General features: G+C 42.5%; 1 protein-coding gene across 3 annotated transcripts in view; it reads right to left on the bottom strand.

Annotated features, from left to right (window-relative positions):
* Positions 1–14,775, bottom strand: part of LNPEP (leucyl and cystinyl aminopeptidase) — an 86,934-nt gene that overhangs the window by 59,551 nt on the left and 12,608 nt on the right. The window contains exon 1 of one of the 3 annotated variants that reach the window (XM_004586189.4): positions 14,161–14,305. The exons of the other annotated variants lie outside the window; for them this stretch is intronic. The gene's annotated coding sequence lies outside the window, so the exon portion shown is untranslated. Of the gene's footprint in view, positions 1–14,160; positions 14,306–14,775 lie in introns of those variants that run through there. 3 annotated transcript variants of the gene reach the window in all.

The raw sequence follows: 14,775 nt of genomic DNA, 5'->3' as shown, positions 1-14,775 counted from the left end.
TATCAGAGAACTGAACCCGTTCATGAGCATCATAAGCTCATTTCACTTAGTTCAGTTTCAACTATATGATATTAAGGCTGACTCTCTCCTTTTAAGCTACCAAGTCTGCTTAAACATATACAAAATTGTGGTGGAAGCCTTCTGATTCTAATATGACAAAGTACTGGTTCCAGAATATTTCTCCCCTCATACACTTCTACACAACTGAATAAAATGCAGTTGTTTTCAGATACTGACAACAGGGCAAGATTTGACTTCGGAGAGACAAATAGTTTGAGCCCACAACCTTTCTGGTTCTCAGTCTACGGACAGTTTCCAATTGTGGCACAGCACGTTGGAGTCCTAGTGTACAGCTGGGCTGGCAGATGGGGAGGACGCAGCCAGGGACAGGGGCTCCAACAAGCGTTGCTTAAGAATCTACTCAAATGCAGAGCTTAATGACTGGAGGCATACAAAACAGGAGCTGCAATAAAGTTAACATAGAAGAGAGATACCAGAGCGTAGGCAGTGTAGCAAAGCACTGGTAGAGCCACCCAGCCCCAGCAAACAGAACTCATCAGCACCCTGGGCATCAAGCTGAACATTGAGGTCCGGCAGCGAACGTTGTTTCCTAGAGAAACACCTACTGCACATCCAAATTAGAAAGCCTAACACCAAGCCCTAATAAAATCCTAAGAGGAAAAGGAATTGGAAGATGAGTCACATTACAGAGCCCAAGATTCCTGCTGTGCTTTCCGCAGATCTGGCCTAGCCAACTATAAAACCAAGCCTGTGGTGTGGGCATTAAACCCAAGGAAGCGGCTAGGTTGCCAACATCCTGCTAATGCACACGCTGTGTGGCAACAGTGATTTTCAAATGACCGGGATCCTACCACCACATAGAAGGCCTGGATTCCTTTCTCAGCTTCCAGTTTTGGGACACCCTGGCCCAAACGACTGCTACTATTTAAATAGTAAACCAATAAATGGAGAAATTTCCCTCTAAAAAGTCCAGTTTGTCAACAATATATCAGTAGTGTCCAATATGTAAAAAGATTACTTGCAACCCTTAAGAAAAATGAAGTCAGGGCCAGCGTGGTGGCACACAGGCCTTTCATGTTCAGGCTGCTCCACTTCACATCCATTTCCTTGCTCACGGCTTAGGAAACAAAGCTCAGGTGTAAAATGTGAAGGGGTAAAACACTGACTACACACAGACTTCAATAAGTTAAGGATTTACATTATTAGTCTTAAAGAAAAAACAATTTTTAAAAGATAAATCTATTACAGAAAAGAGAAAGAAATACTAAGAAAATACCTAATTGACCCAAAATTAAGCAGTACAGGACAAACAAAAGCAAAAGGAGCAAACGAAAAGACCAGCAAAATTGTACATTAACCATTTTAATTCTTAGATTGTAACTAGGTTAAATCTTGCAACTTGGTAGCAGAGATATAATCACACAGGAGGAAAACAGAATCAACTATATGCTACCTAGAAGACAGGTATTTACAAGGCCTGGTGCTGTGGCCTAGCGGCTGAAGTCCTCACCTTGAACGCCCCTGGATCCCATATGGGCGCCGGCTCTAATCCCGGCAGCCCCGCTTTCCATCCAGCTCCCTGTTTATGACCTGGGAAAGCAGTCCAAAGCCTTGGGGCCCTGCAAAAGCATGGCAGACCTAGAGGAAGTTGCTGGTTCCTGGCTTCAGATGGGCGCAGCACCGGTCATTGCAGTCACTTGGGGAGTGAATCATTGGACGGAAGATCTTCCTCTCTGTCTCTCCTCCTCTCTGTATATCTGACTTTCCAATAAAAATAAATCTTTTTTTTTAAAAAAGAAGACAGATATTTACACTTAAAGACATTTAAAAGGTTAAGAGAACAGAAGGAAATTCTATAGTCATAAAAAGAGAAAGTCAACAAGACATCAAACATAAAATAGGAAATGGCAAAACTCTATCAAAACACCTGCAACCTCAGGTGGAGCTTTTGTCACCTTTATCTTTGTAACTGATAAGACAGGTGAAAAATAAGTAAAGTCTGAAGAGCTGACCAATGCTATTACTCAAAATGATATACCTAATTGGCACTCAGAAAATATTAAAAGCAAACAATTACGGGCTATCAGTGAACACTGACCAAGCTGAAAGAAAACACCATCAATCTCAAGTTTCAGAGGACTGAAACAGTCTTTTAGAGACTCTGCTCTCAGACTGAAAAAAAAATGATTTTAAAAATCAATTAGCAAATAGGTAGGCAACCTCCACATATTTGGAACAAAAAACTTAACAGTTTATGGGCCAAGGGCAGGTGCTGTGGCATTATGAGCTACTAAACTACCACTTATGAAGCCAGCATCTCCTATTCAAGCTCCGGCTGTTCAGTTTCCAATCCAGCTCCCCACTAATGCACCTGGGAAGGCAGGAGATGCTGGCCCAACTACCTGGGCCTCTGGCACCCACACAGGAAATCTCGAGGCAGAACCTGGTACCAGGTTTCAGCCTAGACCAGTCATGGCAATGCAACCACTTGTGGAGTAAGCCTGCAGGTAGATTCATATTCTCTCTCTTTCTCTCTCCTTCCCTTCCTCCCTTCATCTCTCTTTCACATACATAGATCTGCAAAAAGAAAATTCATGAGTCAAAAAAGGAAAATCATAAGAAATTTGGAAAACATTTGAAATGAACAAATTAAAAATGCAAATTTGAGAGAAAAGTATTGCTAAAAAACGCCTGTTAGAAAAAAAAAAAAGGCTTAAAATCTGTAGGTTTTTACTCCAAGAAGTTAAAAAAGAGTAGCAAATTACACATGAGCAAGGAGAATAAATACTAAAGAACAGAGCAGTAATTGGTGAACTATAAAGCAGATCCATAACAGAAAATGAAAGCCAAAAATTGCTGGTGCCAGAGGGCAGGAAAGCGGTTGTTTTGGCTTTACATCACATTCTTTGGGAAACCAGCTAGATCTCCGAGACCAGGTTTTCCACAGCTCCTCCAAAGTCTAGTTAACTCGGGGACAACTGAAAACTGGGTCACAGGCCAAGCGCCTACTCTTGTCACACAAGCCCAAGTACCTACACTTGTCCCTCTTTCAAGAATCATCTAGCAAACGCAGTCACTGAGCCAGTGACAATACCAGCTACCCCTAAATCAGGCAAATACAGACTTCCCTCCTCTCAAGGTAAAGGACATTTTTCTCTGTAGTTTCACGCATTTATAATGAAGTGATAATGGAAATATAATAATGGAAATATTATAATGAACTATAATGGAAACCTCTTAGGAGCTCATCAAAATTAAAAAGCATTCTAAAGTAAAAAAAAAAAAAAAAACCTACTTAGCCACTCTGTATTTGTTACACTTTTTCGAACCTCTTTGTGAGTGTTGAATCACAATTTCCATGGCAGACTTCAGAGCAGCTAGGCACCTGATTTGAAATCCCCCCTTTCTTGAAGGTAATCACAACGCTTGGCTGTGTGAAGTAGGCCTCCCTGCTTAGTGTCTTTGTTCTGAATTTCGGTGATCCACCGCCAGACCTGCATATAAACCTCAGCCGGTCCTGTGCTGGCAGCCGCACCTGCACTCAGCCCTGGAGCACACACAGCAGAGCACGGTGCCTACTCTGCCTCTGCCCGGTGCGGGAGGCGGCCGCGTGTTACTGACACCTTGGTTTTCCTGAGACAGGCCCAGCTGCTGCCGCCATGCCACCTCTGCCCGCTTCCCCCATCCTCTTTGCTCTCCTCAGCTGACACGTTTTTTCTTTCCCGTTTACTATCCCAACCCAAATATAATTTTTTTAAATTCCTAAAATCTTCTTCACCTTAAAAAAATCCAACTGTTACTGGAGCAAATGTCTACCTCTGACCAATTTTATTTCATCATAAAACAATGCACCATAAAATCAAGATGTTTATTCTCAGGATAAAAAATTTAGGACTGAAATAAACATATAAGTGGACCCAGAAACAAAATTCACATGGTAGGACTTGCACAAGTAGCACTGTTCATGTTCACTTTTCCAGGGTGACTTCTCAGACAACTAAAGAAAATCACTTTGATTTGCAGTGGACTTCACATTATCTAGACATCTAAAGTAACTCCGCCAATCTGGAAGATTAGCTAGCTCCGGCTTGCTTCTCGGTAGCCACTGAACACAGAGTTTTATTTATAATTAGACTGTGCGGTGTTAATTACTCTGCTGGCTCTGCCAACGTTCTTCAGAGGTTACGCTGAGAGATGAAAAGTCATTCTTGATTCATGAGTCACCTCACTCTCTCCACACTACAAACTACTAGCCGTCTCTCAGACCTGGGAAATGGAAACTGAGCCCACTGCTTGCCAAGGCAGCCTTTCACATTTAGAATTAAATACTGAGTTCTGAAATCTCCAGCTTTTCATTACATTTAAATGATTTACATTTAAATGATCACATTTAAATGATTACATTTAAATCCTGGTAACTGTTTTATTTATAGAGACTGACCAAGAGAAGGTTTAGAAAAAATTCAGGGTCTGGTTGCTCTATAAAGGAACTGCTGCAGAAGTAAATAGCAATTAAGAATTGTGCTTCACATGTGGGTAATTCCTCCAGACAGGAGCTCTTAGTTCACTCATCTGCATATTCTTGGTGCCTAGCAGAGAGCCTGCAGTAAACGTCTAAACAATAGAGAAACCCAACACGTATTACATAACGAACATTACCTGATGTCCATGCATAAACTCTTTTTTTTAAACAGATTTACTTATTTAGTTTCATTGGAAAGTCAGATTTACAGAGAGAAGGAGAGGTAGAGAAAAATCTGTCTGCTGGTCCACTCTCCAAGTGGCCGCAAAGGCTGAAGCTGAGCCAATCTGAAGCCAAGAGCCAGGAGCTTCTTCAGAGTCTCCCATGTGGGTGCAGGGTCCCAAGGCTTTTGGCTGTCCTTTACTGCTTTCCCAGGCCACAAACAGGGAGCTAGATGGGAAGAACAACAGCCGAGACATGAACGAATGCCCACGTGGAATCCCAGAGCGTGCAAGGCCAGGACTTCAGTCACTAGGCTACGACACTGGGGCGTGCATAAACTCTTCAAGGGCTGAACCCAGATTCAGCTGAAGTGTGGAGTCCAAGGACTCGCACTCACCAGCTGTGAGTTAACAGGTCCCTGCAGTACCTAGCGGGCTGGCTCTTAAACCAGCTGGACTTAGTAATACTTCAGTGATTCCTAAAATCACTATGTTTCCTCTTCTTACCCCTTTTAAAATTTTTTAACATCTTTTTCTCCCCCATGATATATTTCTGTAGATATAGGCATCCATCCCTTCCTCTCCTCTTCTTCCCTGCCACCTTCTCCCTGAATAGTGTCACAACAGTATATAGTCCCTGGTACCTGTTGAGTGCAATCTTGACATTTAAATTTATGATAGGATAAGCAGCAACAAAGGTAAAAACCTAGTATTGTAATTTTATAAGTGTCATTGGTAGTACTTTTATTCAGAAGTGGAGCCACATACTGCCAGGTACCTTTATATCTCAAAATGCTAGTCTCCCTTGAACTGCTAATGTGTATTAACATACAACTGTGTGTATGTATGTATGTGAGTGTGCATTTGTTTACAAGGCATATATTGTACTTTTTATATTAACTGTCATATCAGGAAGGACATATAATATTTGTCCTTTTTAGGATTGGCTTACTTCACTCAGCATGACAGTTTCCAGCCGAAACCATTCTGTTGCAAACAGCAGGATTTTATTCTTTATAGCTGAGTGGGATCCCATTGAGTAGATGGACCACAGTCTCTTACGCATTCCTCTGTCGACGGGCATAATTTAAGCCAATTACAGTGTAAGAGGCATCAATGTGAAAAGATAATGGGATTACAGTCCTGCTTCCATCACTCAGTATATATTGGAATCTCAGTTTTCTCAACGGTTAAGCGGGGATAAGAAATGCTCTGTCTCTTTATACATCATTACAGGGATCATTGGAACAATTTACAAACGATGAAGAGCTGTATCAATTAAGCGTCATGCCAATATATTAAATAGTTGGGATAGGAGCTTCAAAATAATAAGCAAAGAAACCAGATCTCTTTTCAGTCAAGTACATTACTATTTCTCTTCAAATTCCATTAGTGTAATTTCTCCTCTCCCGCCTTTTTTCTATGAAAAATATTTAAATGTCACGTGCAGCACATGTAAGTAGATAAATTCACAAACTATGAGGAACCCAGCAACCTCATTTTGCCTTGGGTCCTTTAAACACCAAACGGCTCTGGACTGTGGAGATCTTTTAGGATCAGGTACAGCAGTGTTTGTGGGATCCTGGCTGTTCTGGAGTCTGAAATGTCAGCTCTACAGAGCTCTTAATGCACAGGTTTTATATTTTAAATTGTGTGCTTAAAGAAGTCACAAAGACTCCCCAAAACATCCTTAGGGATTAAATGCATCTAAAGGTCACACTTCTTTGCTACAAGCGTATTCCTGCAATCAAACTCAGCTCCTGACAACAGCTACCATTTCTAAGAAGGCAGTTTAAATTTATATAGTGCTTGCTTTTCTGGTTGAAATAATCTAAAGTGAAGCATTACACAGTTATCAATTGTACTTTACCAACTAAATCATCCAGTCAATAAATCTTCCACCATCTTCAAATTCTCTACTGCATTACCTTTATAGGCTCCAATCGCAGCTGCTACTTTGTTTAGTTTCCTGTGGGCAAAATCTCACAGCTCGGTGCTAAAGACAAGAGGAACTGCTTACCATTTTAATTCTTCAGTTCTAAATACAATGTTCGAAATAAAAAGAACATTTGATGAAAGGAGAAATTCTACTAGAGAAGCCCAATGATCAACAAGAATATAAAACAAACAAGAATTACAACACATTTGCTGTGAAATCCATCAAAGACACAGGGTTAAAATGTACCTTAAGTGTAATGCAAAAGTATAATTGTAGAGCAAGAATTAAAAAAAAAAAAGAGAAGTCATTTCCTTCAGTAAAGGAAGGAAATTTGCTTCTTCAGCAAAAAGGCAGAAGCTCTTCAACCTCTGACCACTTAAACCTCCAAATCAATCAATGTTCTCCAGGCACTTGGCAAAGTGCCCTCTGATGTCCCTAACTTCTCAATGAATGTCCACAACTCAGAGGCTGCCACCCTCTGAGAAGGAGTAGGGCTGGGCAGTGTCCAGCCTTGTTGAGACAACCTCAGGTGGGACTCAGAATTCAGAAAATCTAGGGCAGGCTAATTTTTAAGCTGATAACAGTGTTGCCCATGAGTCATATCATTAACACCCAAAGGCCCTGGCAGGAAAAAAGTTTCCCACTCCTGCTCCAGAAGGTCTAAGCACTCCTGCCCTCCCAGAAGACCTGCATTCTTCCCTATTAGCTACCTGTTCCCAATCTATGTTAGTCAAAATCGTGTCTGTGGTTCTATAACAAATGCTATGTGACATAAAAATTTAAAAGGAAATGGTTTTATATGAAAACTGGCTTGTGAAAAAGATCAATATCCAAAAAGCACAATTGTCAAATTGGATATGAGCAAGAAAAATGTAAAACAGGGCAGAGGAAAGCAGGTAGAATCCTAGAAGGATTTTATGCTGTTTTTCAAGTATCTAGATTTGCAATCACTCAAAAAAAAAAAAAAAAAAAGACAGATGCATCACGGGTAGTACATTCCGGAGGGCTTCAAAGAGCTGGTGGAAAACAAGCCTTCTGAAAAAGAAACATGCCTCGATTCTATTTTCTGTAAGCCTTTTGAAGTGCCCTCATCAATGCAAGAAGAAAGATGAAAAACTCGGATGGTGGATTCACGCGAAGAAAAGCTTTGGTCAATAGGCAATATTAGTTACCAAGTTTGCAGAGCTGACTTGTAAATGAAATGCAAAAAAAACTACATTCTTCCTTAGATTTCTAATTCTGACTAGCTTTCAGTGAGACCCCTTTAACTGCTTGGAAGCACAGTGAACCCAGCTCTAGAGTTATACCACTGATGAGTCTAAGCCAGACGATGCGTAAAGCACTGCCTTGGTCATGCAGACCGTTAGTCTGAACTATGTTCTTTGACCAGGTAACTCCACGCAATGAACTTATCCTAACAATAACTGCACAGATACGTGTTTATATGTTTAAATGTTTACGGCAGCATTAATTACACACAAAGAAGAAGCAACCTAAATCTTTACCAAGGGATAATCATACCCAATAAAATAACATGTATGCATAAAAATTATTTATATCCTATGTTACACATGGGGAGAACAAGTTACATATCATTAAATAAACATTCATAAAGTTGGATATATTGTAAATAATGTTAACAGTGCTTATTTCTGAGAAGTTGAGTTACAGGATGTCAACAATTTTTTATTATCTATATATATTTTTAATATATATAAAAGGACTAAACCTTTCAAATATGCACAAATCATCTTTCACCCTGCGATGATCTAAAGTGAATAAATTGATGCAACACAATTTACACTAGTGAGTTATTTCAAATGGCTCTAGACAGAGAGATGAAGAAACCTGGCTACCAGCACAGAATTTGCTACTGCTATCCCCGAGAGCTCCATTCAGAGGTGCAGTCTATTTTTTTCCATCCCTTGAGTCTTCACTGGCATACCAATCAACAGCATGTAATGGAATGACACCATAGGGTTTCTAGCCCTAGACTTTAAGAGGGCTTGCAGCTTTCACTATTTCTCTAACTATTCCATAAAAAGAAGTAAGCTAGCATCCTTGTGGATGAAGTTCCACATAAAAATACAAGCCCAGTTCACAGCCAGCACCAATTGCCGGATAACACCGGTGAGCCTCATTTTTTCCTGTGTGAGAAAGAGTAGGGGAGAGCATTCCCATTCACCAGTGGTTCACTCTCCAGATGGAGGCAGCTAACCGCGGTTGCTGAGGCTGAAGGGCAGAGCCAAACTCATTCAATTCTCCCATGGGTAGCAGGAGCCCGATTACTTTGGCCATTATTGCTCCCTCCCGTGGTCGGCGCCATCACTGCTGCCTCCCATGGCTGACATTAGTAGGAAGCTGGAGCCAGAAGCCAGAGCCAGGGATCCAAGCCAGAATTCCATCTCAACTGGCATCTCCATGGCTAGGCAAAACACCCCATCCTAAGTGCAGCTATTACTAAGACAATCCAGGCCCAAGTCAAGCAGTCAGCTGATGGTCCTAGAAGCAACTTCAGGCTAGATCAGCAAAGATTCCTCAGCTACCTTCACCCAAATGGCTGACCTACAGAATCAGGAGCAGACAATACAGCTGTTATTTTAAGCCTTGTATGTTTTGGGATGTGTTATACAGCAACAGAAGATGGATTCATCATTCACACAGCATCACTACTAACATTTTGGTGAACTATTACTTTTAAAGATTTCTTAATTCATTTATTCAAAAGGCAGAGTATAAGAGAGGGCGAGAAAAGGGGCGAGGAAGAGAAAGATGAGGAGGGAAAGGGAAATAACGGAAGGAAAAAGAGAGAATATCTTTCATCTTCCAAAAAACACAACATCCAGGGCTGGTACAGGCTGAAGCCAGGAACCAAGAACCACACTTGGGTATGCCATATGAGAAGCAGGGGCCCAAGTATGCAGGCCACCATCCACTACCCTTTCCAACTGCATTGGCAGGAAGCTGGATCAGAAACAGAAGAGCCACAACTCAAACTGGTGCTCTGATATGAGATGTTGATATTCCAGAGACGCAACCCACTGTGCCACAACACCCAGCCCTTGGTGAACCATTCTTGAAACGCATCCCTCAAGACACAAGTGAAATTACACTGTGCATACTGTGTCTGTGATTCTGTAGTATCTCTGAAATGGGAACACATGCAGGGCTTCATAGTTACTTTAGATTTCAACTAAGAAACATAAGGAGAAAATAGAACACTTGGTATTCAGAACATTTTGCATTCTTTATACAAACTTACTGTGGGCAGCTGCAGGCTTTTTCCCCCAAGGCTCAAAGTCTGATGTACATGACTTGGTGGTTTCTCACTCCCATTAACAATGGATGTGAGGAAGATCTGCCTGCGTCCTACCACAGGACCAGGCTAAGCACTGCAAAATAAATCGAGTTTACTATCATGACCACCGCCACCGAAACTCACTGCCAATAATGATGAAAAGCAGCATTCACAGAGGGTCACAATCTGCCAGCACAGGGTTGGGCAAGAGGAAAGAGAGCTGAGAACTTCCTGGAACTGGACTCTCTGCCACTTTGTGGAACTTGTAAAGGGTTGCCCAGGGGTACTGGAAAGATCCCAAATCTAAGGGTAGTGCCGGTCCCTGCTGGATCACATAACTAAAATGGAATGCAGCTGAAGTATGCACCTTTGGGCTGTAGCCCTTGAGGCAGGCAGCCCCTGCTACCCTGCCTCCTGCTCCCTTGCAGCATGGCCAACACAGCTGACTCTGTTCACTCCGACTGTGCGGGGAAATTCTTCTCATGTTTTGTTTGTTTGTTTTAAAGACAATTACCCAGCTAGAGTTAGATTTACTTATGTATTTGAAAAAGCAGGGCTACAGGGAGAGGAGGAGAGCAAGGGGCAGACAGAGATCCTCTGTCTACTGCTTTACTCCCCAAATGGTTACACTGGCCAGAGTCCAGACATAGCAGGTAGGGGCTCCTGGTACGCCACAAGGGTGTAAGAGCTCAAGGCCTTGCGCTTTCTTTCAAGGCCTCCACTACTTTCTTAGGCACATTAGCAAGGTGCTACACGGGAAGTGGAGCAGTCACAAGTTGAACCCCAGGGTCACAGGCAGCAGCTCTACCTTTTATGCAGCAATGCCTGCCCCCTGGTGAATTCTTTGATCACCTCACATTACAGGATATAACCTTGATCTAGTTATTTCATCTTTTCAAGCTTTTTTCTCACCTGCAAAATGTAAATAATAACAGCACCTATTTTCAATGAGTTATTAGGATTAAGTGAAACAGAAGTAAAGCATTTAGAGCACAGCCTAGGATGCATTAAGCATTCCTTAATTACTAGCTTTCTGTATTACTACTAAGCACCATTTTACGCTTTAGCTGATTTAACCTTACAACAATGTACAGATTAAGAAGATGAAGTGAGGTTAAAGAATGTGTCACCTCCCATTTTTTTCTGCAGTACGTAATAATGTCAATACCACGTGATGCTGTTGGGGTGGAAAGCTGTCCAGAAGTGGCTGAGGGAAACATTTTCCACCTACACAGCCTCCAGGCCACAGAGCTACCTCTAGGTCAGGCTAACAGCAGTTCACGGAGGTTCTGGGCAGTATGATCCTGTGAAATGGATTCTGGTTGTCTCCTCTGCTTTCTGGCAACTGTCTGCAAACCTGGGCATCTCCAACGTGAGAGTGTCTTTCAGGGTGCTACTCAACTGACGGCAGGTAGCCCAGGGTACTTCAGGATGCAAGCTGGTCACCACCCAGACCAATGCAGGATTGGCGGGGCTGGCATTTTCAACCTCACCATCCAACCTCAGGGAACAGAAACGGGCTGGCAGTTAAATTAGCACCAGTGGCTAATGATCTAAATAATCACTGCTAGAAGGGTGCTCAAAAACTTTGTGGAAAATGGAATGAGAAGATAAGTTTACTGTGGTGTAAAAAAATTCTGAAAACCAAGGCATAGTTTTTTTTTCTAGTATCCCTTTCTATGACTTTCCTTTTTAAGCCAGAGAACAATCCATTTTCTTTCTTTCTCAATGACTTACATCCTCATGGAGTACAGTACCACATGGACTCTGAGTCTGGTGGCCTTTGCAGGAAGCTTGCTTCAGAAGTTGTCAAAAACAATGCCACCTTTCGCATGAGCATGGTTTCCTCAGATTACTCTAATTCTGTTCAGGATGCCTCCAGCTGTCACTATGTGCACTGTATGTAAGCACATCTTTAGCCCAAGTGGAATTCAGTTTCATCTTGACCATAAACACCTGAACTGTAAGAACCTCTATGCAGGTTCCAGTGCCATGGTGTAGTAAGCTAAGCCTCTTCCTGCAGTACCAGGTGCTCCACTTTTGATTTAGCTCCTTCCTTATGACCTCGGAGAGCAGCAGAGAATGGTTCAGGTCCTGGGGTCCCTGCACCCACATGGGAGACCTGAAGGAAGCTCCAGGCTCCTAGCTTTGAACTGGCTCAGGTCTGAGTAATCATGGCCATGCAGGGAGTGAACCAGTAGACAGAAGGTCTCTCTCTCTCTCTGTAAAGCAGCCTTTCAAATAAGAATAAAACAAAATATTGGAAAAAAAAAAAAAGGATTGTTGTGTGCTCCCTTGGTTCTGGAGACCTTACTTAAAACCAGCAAAAAAAGATGTTGCAGATAGCCTAACCCTAACCCTGCAAGACACATTTGCCTTTTAGAAATCCTGTGTTGGGTGGGTCTTCATGGGCTACAAGACAGCAGCCAGAGCTCCCCGAGCTTTTGAGAGAACTCTCGGAGTGAAGCCTCTGCAACCATGGAAGGACAGGGTTTGGCAAGCATCCCGAAGACAGAACAGAGGAAGGTCCCAGGAGGGTGAGGCTCCCAGGAGCTCGGTTGTCCCCTCCCCACTGCCTCACCAGGCATCTGTTCACTTGCAGCCACAGGGATGCAGTTTATAATAAGCTGCTAAATTGTTCCCTAAGTTTTGTCAGCTGCTGGAACAAATGGGTCAAAACAAAGGCAGGGGGCTTATAGATAGCTGGTCAGAAGCCGAGGAACAAGAGCCTGGGGCTGGGGCTTGCAACCAGGATCTAAAGCCTGGTGAGGGCAGTGCGGGCAGGGGGAAGGACAGTCTCAGGCAGGAGCCCTCAATCTGTGACCAACGTCTGCATTTTAGGGGTGGCCATGATACCGTCTGGGACTCATCCATCAGCCTGCTAATGTGCACCCTGGGCAGCAGCAGGTGGAGGCTCAAGTACCTGAGCAAGGGACCATGATGAATTGCCAGGCTCCTGGCTTCCACCTCTCCTAGCTCCAGTTATTGTGGGTGTTTGGGAAATGAATCGACAGAAGCAAGATCTGGGTTTCGCTGCATTTGAGATAATACATAAATAAACTGTATTTTAATTAACTTTACAGTAAATCCTACTGAATGGGTTGTATGGTTGGCTCTAAAACTCACTGACCCCAATGAACTCAAACTCACTGTTGCTATTTACTCCAGCCACTTTTCATGGGGCTTGCAAGTTCAACTAAAGTTCAATTTTTATTATGATTCACATTTAAAACAGTAAACATTTTTCCTACTTAAAAACATTTGATCAAAACAACTATGAAATCTGTTAAATACATTCCAGAAGCCTTACAATCTAAAAATATAATTACTTGGGCCTGGTGTGGTAGCCTAGTGGCTAAAGTCCTCACCTTGCACGTGCTGGGATCCCATGTCTCAGACGCCCTCTTGCATGTGCCGGTTCATGTCTCAGAGGCCCCACCTCCCATCCAGCTCCCTGCTTGTGGCCTGGGAAAGCAGTGAAGGACGGCCCAAAGCCTTGGGACCCTGCACCCTCGTAGAAAACCTGGAGGCAGCTCCTAGCTTTGGATCAGCTCAGCTTTAACCATTATGGCCATTTGTGCATGGAAGAACTTTCTCTCTGTCTCTCCCTCTCTCTATAATCTGTCTTTCCACTAAAAGTCTAAATAAATCTTAGAAAGAAAAAAAGAAAAGAAAAAGAAAGAGAAAGGTATGAAGGAAGGAAGGAAGAAAGAGAAAAATAACGAAAGCAAGCCAGCAAGTAAGCAAGCGATCCTATAGTACTCCACTTTGGTCAGAAATGGAGCATCAATTGTGCAGTTACAACTTTGACTAAACCACATGTTAAAAAATGAAAAGCATTTTAATACAGCTACTAAAATATATCTCCAACATTGCTGAATAAAACACTAATGTTATTATCATAAACTTTATCCAACATAAAAGAAAATTCCAGCAAATTGCTACATTAGGTAACTGTAATTACATGGCTACTTTCAAATTTGCTCAAAATAATCCCACTCCCATCTTTTCCTGTTTTACCCACAAAACACCACAACAAAACACAAAAGTTACATTAACCTGCAAGTTAATGGCAATTTCCAAAAAGAAAAAACAGTCTCGTAAAACATTCCCAAACACATTCTTTGGCGTAATAACATATACTTACAGTAGCCTGTCTACTTTCCCAGCTCACTGCATTAATCATTACTTTCCATTCTTTCTATAAATTAAGACTTACCCGATGGCCCAGTATATCCTACTCCCCTAGGATATGGTTAAAGACCTTGAGAGGAGGAAACCATCCAAGCATGGCCAATACAAACACAACAGCCCTTACAGGTAGAAGGAAGCAGAGGAGGATACCAGAGTGAAGTAATGTGGACAGGATTTCTTTGTCAGCTCTGAAGATGAAACAGGGTGGGGCTAGGAGCTGAGGAGTGTAGGTGGCCCCTGGAAGCTGCACAAGTAAGGGAATGAATGCCGTGTGGTCCACAGCAACACTTGGTTTTGTTTGGTAAGACCCTCAACATGCTTCTCAGCTACAGAAATGTAACAGAGTTGTATTATGGTTCTCAAACCTGTGAAATGTGGCAATGGAAGACCAATACAGCACACCCAACACTCAGGGACGGTCAGTTCCTGCAGGCCTCCTGTGTAATTATGAGCAAGTCCAGAGTCAGCTGGGGCCCTGAGAGTTATACCTGACGTAACTACCAGGTAGCGCCACTCATTCAGAATCAGATAAAACTGTTCTAGAACAGTAAAAACCTGTAGGGAAACCCCAAAGAGGCAAGCCACTAAGCGCAGCTAGTGATGGTGATGCAAGACAGCTGCTGAAAGGCAGATTCCAGAC

This window comes from Ochotona princeps, chromosome 28 (genome assembly GCF_030435755.1).
Source record: "Ochotona princeps isolate mOchPri1 chromosome 28, mOchPri1.hap1, whole genome shotgun sequence".
Classification (NCBI taxonomy): Eukaryota; Metazoa; Chordata; class Mammalia; order Lagomorpha; family Ochotonidae; genus Ochotona; species Ochotona princeps.
The sequence above is the reverse complement of the archived record's forward strand: the minus strand, read 5'-3'. Positions and strand labels throughout refer to the sequence as shown.